Source organism: Oreochromis niloticus, linkage group LG17 (genome assembly GCF_001858045.2).
Source record: "Oreochromis niloticus isolate F11D_XX linkage group LG17, O_niloticus_UMD_NMBU, whole genome shotgun sequence".
Classification (NCBI taxonomy): Eukaryota; Metazoa; Chordata; class Actinopteri; order Cichliformes; family Cichlidae; genus Oreochromis; species Oreochromis niloticus.
The window spans coordinates 30,901,893-30,910,576 of NC_031981.2; the positions used below are offsets into that span (position 1 = coordinate 30,901,893).

Genomic DNA, 8,684 nt, shown 5'->3' on the forward strand with positions numbered 1-8,684 from the left:
AACAGATTTGACATAGGACACAGACCTTCAAAATAAAACAGGAAACATGAGACGCAGACATGACAATACAAACTTGGTAACATAAGAGTCGCAGCATGAAACACAAAGGGTGAGGGAAACTTAAATACAGGGGAAGAAAATAAAAGGGAAATCTAATAACCAAATGAACTTCGCTGACCTAAAGAACTTAAACATATACCATAAACATCAAAAATGAACTAGAACTCAAAACCCTGGGTCCAAAGACCCAGGAACGTGACAAATGCATAAATAACTGAGCCGCTGAAGCAGGTATATAGTGCCGAATTAACTTAAAACAACTCAGATCGGGCGATCGTGGCTCAAGAGTTGGGTGTTCGTCTTGTAATTGAAAGGTTGCCGGTTCGAGCCCCAGCTCGGACAGTCTCGGTCGTTGTGTCCTTGGGCAAGACACTTCACCTACTGCCTACCTACTGGTGATGGCCAGAGGGGCCGATGGCACGATATGGCAGCCTCGCTTCTGTCAGTCTGCCCCAGGGCAACTGTGGCTACAACTGTAGCTTGCCTCCACCAGTGTATGAAGGTGAGAGTGGTATTGTAAAGCGCTTTGAGGGTAACGAAAAGCACTATATAAATGCAATCCATCATTATTATTATTATTATAGATTAGCCTTGACCGTCTTAGTAATTTTTTTTACATGCTTGTCCAATTTAAGACGTAAATCAACAATTATTCCTAAAAACTTAAAATCTTTGACCTCTTTTATTTCTTCGTTCCTTCACTGGATTTTAAACTCATCATTTATCTGATCATCAGGAACAACCTGAGAATCTGTTAGTCTCACTCATTTAAACCCTCTGCTGCATTCTGTTCACCCCTGCTATTATTCAATCATCTTTCCTAATATAATATTAGTCCACGAGTTCATATATCGTTTGTCATCTTACTAAGTGAGCCGAACAAGATGATAAAATCAGAAACACAGGCTTAAAATACCATCTGGTATTCATGAGCTTCATTGCATGTGTGTGTATGTGTTAGTAGGATTAAAACATTCAGTGCTTATGTATGTCGTTTTAATTACATTACCCCTTTTTCTGAAACAAATCTCTGTTTACTACACCTTCTTGTTTCAGAAACATCTAAAGAAGAAAGTCTCTATTGTAGTCAGGCACAGCTAAATTCTGTTTGTGAGTTAACCTAGCTAACCACACTGTGTGTTGTTAACACCTTCAACATGTACCCCCTGGTGATGTGTGCCACTTCCTCTATGTCCTCTATTTCTACCAACATATGGAGAACCGCAATAGCCACACACATCAAAATAAAGAATTCTTAGATGCTTAGATAATGAATTGTAGAATAAATTCTCCATTTGTAAAATAATTTTAGAATTCCACATTAACAAAGTGAGTTTCGAAATGTTTTTTAAAAACCTCATTACCATCCTAGGGGAGCTAAGATGGTAATGAGGTGCTTGAAATGTTGTAGGTGGCTGAGTTTATACTGCTACCATTGAAACTGATTGGGACTCCATCTTTGTGGATCTATGAAGTCCATATATACAGGGTGTAGTATCCCCTGGGTAAAGGCGGTGAAATGCAGGGGGGTCAGTGATTTTTCCCTTTCAAGTTCTTGTAGGCAACTGATGACTTTGTTTTTGTAGTTGCTTCTGGGGTTTCACCTTGAAGCTTCATAGGTATTGTTGTCACTGAGGAGTTTAGTCATGTTTATTTGATCTGCTTCTTTTTGTCAGGGATAAAATACACATATATACTTTTTGTGTCCCAGCTGAGTAACAGGAGGAGAAGAGTGGTGGTGCAGCAGAGGAACAATTTCAGCCATTTGGACTCAGCTCAGCCACTACAGAGGAAACAATGACTTCAACACAAAAGGTGAGAAAAACATCACAGTTACACTGTTATTGAAACTGTGTGTACAGCTGGTTGGTTTTTTAAAAACCCATTAACAGCAGCTTTATCTTTTCCATCCTGGGCTCCTCCATATATACAGAATCTACATTCACAACCAAAAACCACAGAAGTTGCAAGAAAATACAAAGATCATATTTTCTCTACACACATTGAAACAACAATATCATCAGTTGAATTCAAAAACTTTTCTGAAGTAAAAGAGTTTCTCTACTGAGATCAATATTTCTTCAATAATGTCATTTTCATTACAACTCTCATTGTAGCACATCATTGTAATTTGATACTATCACCAGAAGGTGGTGGTAACACACCTACAATGTGTTTTTGTTGACATGTTTGATTCCACTAATGGAAGGAGTTTCAGTTTGTTCCACGACTGCATTTCACTCACTGCCTCTGTTTGTATCTCTGTCACTGCAGGACCAACATGGAGCAAGAAGTCAGCGCTCTCAGGAGGCCGACAAACCTCACAGAAGAAAGGGAGAGAAAACATACAGCTGTGATGAGTGTGGGGCGGATTTTACCCGGACTGACAGCCTAAAAAAACACCAAGTCATCCACAGTGGAGTTAAAGCTTACAGCTGTGAGGAGTGTGGGAAGGATTTTACCCAGGCTGGACACTTAAAAACACACCAACTCATCCACAGTGGAGTTAAAGCTTACAGCTGTGAGGAGTGTGGGAAGGATTTTACCCAGGCTGGACACTTAAAAACACACCAACTCATCCACAGTGGAGTTAAAGCGTACAGCTGTGACTTGTGTGGAAATTCTTTTAACCGGGCTGAAACCTTAAAAAGACACCAAGTCATGCACAGTGGAGTTAAAGCTTACAGCTGTGAGGAGTGTGGGAAGGATTTTACCCAGGCTGGACACTTAAAAACACACCAACTCATCCACAGTGGAGTTAAAGCGTACAGTTGTGACTTGTGTGGAAAGTCTTTTACTCTGGCTCAAAGCCTGAAAACACACCAAGTCATCCACAGTGGAGTTAAAGCGTACAGTTGTGACTTGTGTGGAAAGTCTTTTACTCTGGCTCAAAGCCTGAAAACACACCAAGTCATCCACAGTGGAGTTAAACCTTACAGCTGTGACTTGTGTGGAAAGTCTTTTACCCAGGCTGGACACTTAAAAACACACCAACTCTTCCACAGTGGAGTTAAACCTTACAGCTGTGAATTGTGTGGAAAGTCTTTTGCCCTGGCTGGACACTTAAAAACTCACCAACTCATCCACAGTGGAGTTAAAGCGTGCAACTGTGACCTATGTGGAAAGTCTTTTACCCGGGCTCACAGCCTAAAAACACACCAACTCATCCACAGTGGAGTTAAACCTTACAGCTGTGACTTGTGTGGAAATTCTTTTACCGTGGCTGGACACTTAAAAACTCACCAACTCATCCACAGTGGAGTTAAAGCGTACAACTGTGACCTGTGTGGAAAGTCTTTTACCCAGGCACAAAACCTAAAAACACACCAAGTCATCCACAGTGGAGTTAAAGCGTACAACTGTGACTTGTGTGGAAAGTCTTTTACCCAGGCTGGAAGCTTAAAAACTCACCAAGTCATCCACAGTGGAGTTAAACCTTATAGCTGTGGCCTGTGTGGAAAGTCTTTTACCCAGGCTGGAAACTTAAAAACTCACCAACTCATCCACAGTGGAGTTAAACCTTACAGCTGTGACTTGTGTGGAAAGTCTTTTCAATATCTGCATCAGCTGAAAAAACACCAACAGATCCACACCAGAAAGTAACTCTACAAGTGCAGTTACTGTGAGGATGTATTGATTTTTATCTTGTAATTGTAACCTGATTGTTTGGAACAAGTCTGATCAGTAAATTTATGGAGTTATACTGAATGAACTGTTTGGAAAAATGAAGAATCATTTTCTCTCAGTAAGCTGAGTGTTGTAATGTAAACAGACGTTGGCAGAGATGCTCTTTATTTCAGGCGACGTTCAGATTAAAAACTTACACTGTCTTTGTTTAGAAGTGGAGCAAAGCACATGGATCCAGTTCTCAACCCTGTCGTCACTGTGGTGGTGGGAAAGAGTTTCTCTGTGACCTTTGTAGAAAACCTTCCAATCATCAACGGGACCAAAAACTACATCAACGTAGACACACTGGAGACAAAATGATCTACTGCAAAGAATGTGGGAGAGGCTTCCACACACCAATTACATTAAAATACATGACCTCTTCCATAGTGGGGTCAAAAAGCACATCTGTGACCAGTGTGGGTCATCTTTGCACACTGGACATGAGCTCAATGAAAAAGCATAAGCGAATCCACACAGGAGAGACACCATACAAGTGCAGACACTGTGACAAAAGCTTCTCACAATCAGGTCATCGTAACAAGCATGAACGTACACACATGGAAGTGAACTTCAGCTGTGACCAGTGTGACAAGAGCTTCAGGAATCTCAGTCCATACTCCGAACACAAACGATTCCACGCTGTAAATAAACTGTTTCACTGTTACCAATGTGCAAAAACATTCACTTCATTATCTGCTCTGTGCAAACATCAGCCTGATCATGCAGGACTGAAATCACTGGATCACAATGAATCTGAAGAGAGAGAAAGATCCTCTTCTGGTTTCAGGGTGGGACTTAAAAACCTTGAGATCAGGCTCCACAGAGTTCAGATGGAATCTCCTGTAAAGAGTGTCAGCTGATGTCACACCTGGGTCTGATGAGGCAGCTCTGATTTCTGGAGCTGCAGTGAATAATCCCGAATGTTACATTTAGGAAGCTGCATGTATAAATATGCATATCAAGTTTATGTTTTTTCCTTTGAGGGATTTTAATTCTCTAAAATGTTATCCCTGTTACATTTTAACCTTTGTTCCCTTAGGACACAGTAGTGTTTAGTAGTTGTATTCATTTTATGTGTTACCTCAGTTAAATTTCAATCCTTCATTCATATTTAAACTTCTGCTGTGGTAATCCCTTTTCTTAAATCATTCTCCCAAAACTGCAAATGTTTTCACAGTAGTTGCTCTTAATACTTCCAAAATGAACTAAATCTGTCCACCAGCTTTGAAACAACACCTGCTGTGACTTTATGTCCTGAAAAAAGAAACTCAGTCTAAACTGGTTTTGGGCTGTACTTCCATGTAATGCCAGTTTGTACCAGAAGATGAAGCAGTGAGTCAGTGTAACATTTATTTAATTAGGCAAAGAACACATTCGTTTTCACAGTGGCAGCAAAGAAATGTTGAAAGTTAAAAACAGCAGCACACATCAGGACCATTTTAAAGATCACAGGTGACTTTTACTTAATTCAAATTCCTTCAATTTTTTGGCTCCTCCTTTCACTTTAGTGTATTTACTGTATCCTTGAAGTCCACATGTTGTTTTTTTAATGAATTCATTTTGATCCACATGTTCTGCGGCTGTCTTCCTGTTGATTTGAAGTTTGTTTTATGAAATCCTGATAATGTTAAAGCGTTAGTTATATTTGATGAACTCTGTGTAAAGTTTGTCTTATTAAACAGTTTGGTGTGAAAAATTAAGAAATGGTCTCAGAACAAGTAGTTTGAGCCCTGATTTCAGATTCAAACTAATTTAACTGTTTTCAGTGGTACATGTGGAGGTTTATCAGAGGAGGCGACTTGGCTGTTCTCCACTCACACAGCACAGGGTTCCTGCAGCTCATTAAAAACTCTGAAATGAGAACAAAAATATTATTTCATAATAAATATTTGATATTTATTATGAACATTCACCATTAAAGACAGGATGTTAGGAAAAGGACAACATTTTCTCTCCAAGTTAAACAGATTTGCAAACTGTCTGTAGGTAACAACTTAACATATTAATTTACTTTTTACATTATTTCCTTCAAGAAATCGAGCTGCTGGTAGCCATGTGCTCATCGTGTGTCACAGGACCAAGAAAGCCTCATTAAAAAGCAAAGATCGATGGTCGCGTTTTATATCATCCACCCTTTAGTCCTATTATTTTTAAGTAGGTTTTTATTAGAATTTAAACATTTAAATCACTTTATGTTCAAGAATCTGTTCCTTTCTGCTGATATTAAAATCATTAACTAGTATTCAGGGACTAGTCTACAGAAAACACATAACTAACCTCTTCACCTCTTCTCTCCTTTTTTACTGAAAAGTTATAAAGTTTGATGAAACTCCAAAACCTCTTAATATAAAGTCTGGAACTCTTTTGCTAGATTGATAGAACTTTATTAATCCCTCAGGTAGGTTCCTCCAGGAAATTCAGTTTCTATTTAATTGCAGGTTCTCCCACCTCTCCTCCTCCATCAGCCTCCACTGCCTCCCTTTCCTCCCCTTTTCCTCTCCTCCTCTCTCTGTGATGGTGTGTTCTCTCCATAACTGGGCTGCTGCTGCTGGTCATACTGCTTCTAGTGCTGAGACGATGCATCCAGAGAAAAACTGGAGGTGAGACACATTCTGCTCACACTTCATGTTGACACATCAAACCGTTGTTTTTTTTTAAACAAATCACCTTAAAAAATCAGTAAATTATAATCTCCATTTTTGTGTTTTTGGCACTTTGAGCCTAATTTCTACAGCCCACATCTCAGACAGTCACAGCTCACACTAATATCATCTAAGTGGAAACAGAGCAAAGACAATCGCTTAAAAGCTGCCACATGCTGCACATGTTATTTCCACACATCTGTCTCTGTGAGGACCAGTTTGAGCCACAGACCATTTACATTTTTAACTGAGATTTAATTATGACTTAATCTAAGCTACATGCTGTATTTGTGCATCAATTTCTACAATAACATTTTATGATTAATGTCATATTTGAATATATACATTTGTACACTGTACACAGTTTGGTTAGTTTTTCCAGTGTGTGTGAAGTGAGATGTTATATGTGAGAGTTGTGGTCAAAGAAAGCTGATGTGAGCAGTTCAGTCCAGTTTCCTGTTTTTTGAAAGAAAAGATAGAATAAAATTTAAAAAGTGTTTCTGACTGCAGGTTTTCCTTCGCTTTTCATTTTAAACACGTTTCGCCTTCTTATAAATATTAATCTTGCTGAATCAGCAGCATTTAAAGTTCTGCTATTAATGGAAAATCTTTGCATTTGATTTTGCAGTGAGTGATGCTGTGACAGCTGCCACCTCTTCATCAGTGAGAAGAACATCAGCAGATGATGGAAATGGGTCAAAGATGATGAGAGGTACAGCAGAGCGATAATCCTCTTGTGCTTCCACATGAGGCTCTGTGAGGTGCATGGCTGAGGGTTTAGAACATGTGTTTCATGCATTTTGGTTCAGGTTCTTTTAGCATGGACTGCAGGTTCATCCCCTGGTTTTTCATCAGGTCAGGTTGATCAGTTTCTTTGTCTGGACTGAAAATTGCTTGCACATAATGCACAAAGATTTCAGTCCACTGTTAAAAATCTCCTGCATTAAAGATGTTGAACCAGAGCCAAAACAATGAAATCCTTCTTGTAATTCTCACATTAAAGCAGCTCCATGTTTTTATTCTTGGACATACTAGCGTAGCTTGAAATTTGCAGGTTATAATAATCTTTGGTGCAGCACTCATATAACTCCTGTCACATACTAGTCAGGTCAGGTATAATTAAAAAAAGGTTACTTCACAGGTTTGCAAAGTGCTTATTTTACATGATGCATTGTGTAAGACTGTTACATCATTGTGCCAAGTGAGCAGCTCTGTGGTCATTAGTTTCCTGTTTTGAGAGCTAAACCGAGCAGAGGTGTTAAGGTTGCTGCATGTTAAAGACAGGCTATGCTGTGGCCTCACATTGCCGCTGTTATCCTGGAATGTCAAACCTTTTCTCACCTAAAACACGAGTTCTGGGTCAGTCACATGACTTTGTCATGTTTTGCAGAGAGCGATCCAGCGGCAGTTTATTCTTCAGTGCACAGAACATCTGACATCAACTATGCACAGATCCCCATCAAGATGAACTGCAGACAGAGAGGTAGAGCTGCTCCTCTTTCATGCTCGCTGCAACCCCCCCCCCCCCCTTTGAGAAATAAAAGGTCCAATCCTTAATCAAATAATAAATCTTAGTTCTCAGCCTGCAGCAGCACATGAAGGTGATTACATGATCCACAAGCCTGACAGGCTCACTACAAAGATATGAAGAGATTAAACACAAAATACACACAGCTGCTGGAGAATAATCATGGTTTGCACGTGAGTCGAAAAGTATATGAAGTAAATATAGAAGGAAAAAAATGTGGTATTAATTTGAAAGTGGTGTGAAAAGCTCTGATTGGTCAGTAAGACTGGAACGGCGCTATTAAATCCGAACAGTCATTTCATCTGTGATCACCAAAGTTTTACATAATTTTCTGCTTGTTGTGAAATGTTAGCTTCATATATCAAATACTTTTAAAGATACAATCATGTGTATTTTAAATGATCAGCTTGTAGCATGTTTTCACACATTTTTGGACATTCATGTTTGAACATGAGTGTCTTAAAACCTAGCCTAAAAAAATCCCATTTTTCTCACTGTAAAAACGAACCAGTATATGCTACACTGTTAATGCCTCTTAGTATATCTTAAAATTATGATTATTTTAATGCAAATTTGAGATGGTCCAGCAGAAGGTTGATGATGACATGCGATGGAAGGACTCAGGAAACAGAGGCTTATAATATAGCAAAGCATCAGAGTTCTGTCATTCAAAAATAAAAGATCTGACTACTACTAACACATAGTTATATATTTCAATATTAATTGTTAGAATTCTGAGATTAATTTATTGATATTTGTGTAGACAGTTTTGTGGATATCAACAA

At 39.0% G+C, this 8,684-nt stretch overlaps 1 protein-coding gene and 2 long non-coding RNA genes across 7 annotated transcripts in view; all 3 read left to right on the forward strand.

Moving 5' to 3' along the window:
- The window catches only part of atp11b (ATPase phospholipid transporting 11B), a 201,424-nt gene that overhangs the window by 169,375 nt on the left and 23,365 nt on the right, over positions 1-8,684 (forward strand). The gene's annotated exons all lie outside the window — the stretch shown is intronic.
- LOC112842675 (uncharacterized) lies at positions 1,835-2,823 on the forward strand. The gene is made up of 2 exons (XR_003214625.1): positions 1,835-1,875; positions 2,335-2,823. It is a non-coding gene; the product is annotated as an uncharacterized LOC112842675 (long non-coding RNA).
- Positions 3,566-7,874, forward strand: LOC109195143 (uncharacterized). The gene is made up of 3 exons (XR_002056829.2): positions 3,566-6,329; positions 7,000-7,083; positions 7,762-7,874. It is a non-coding gene; the product is annotated as an uncharacterized LOC109195143 (long non-coding RNA).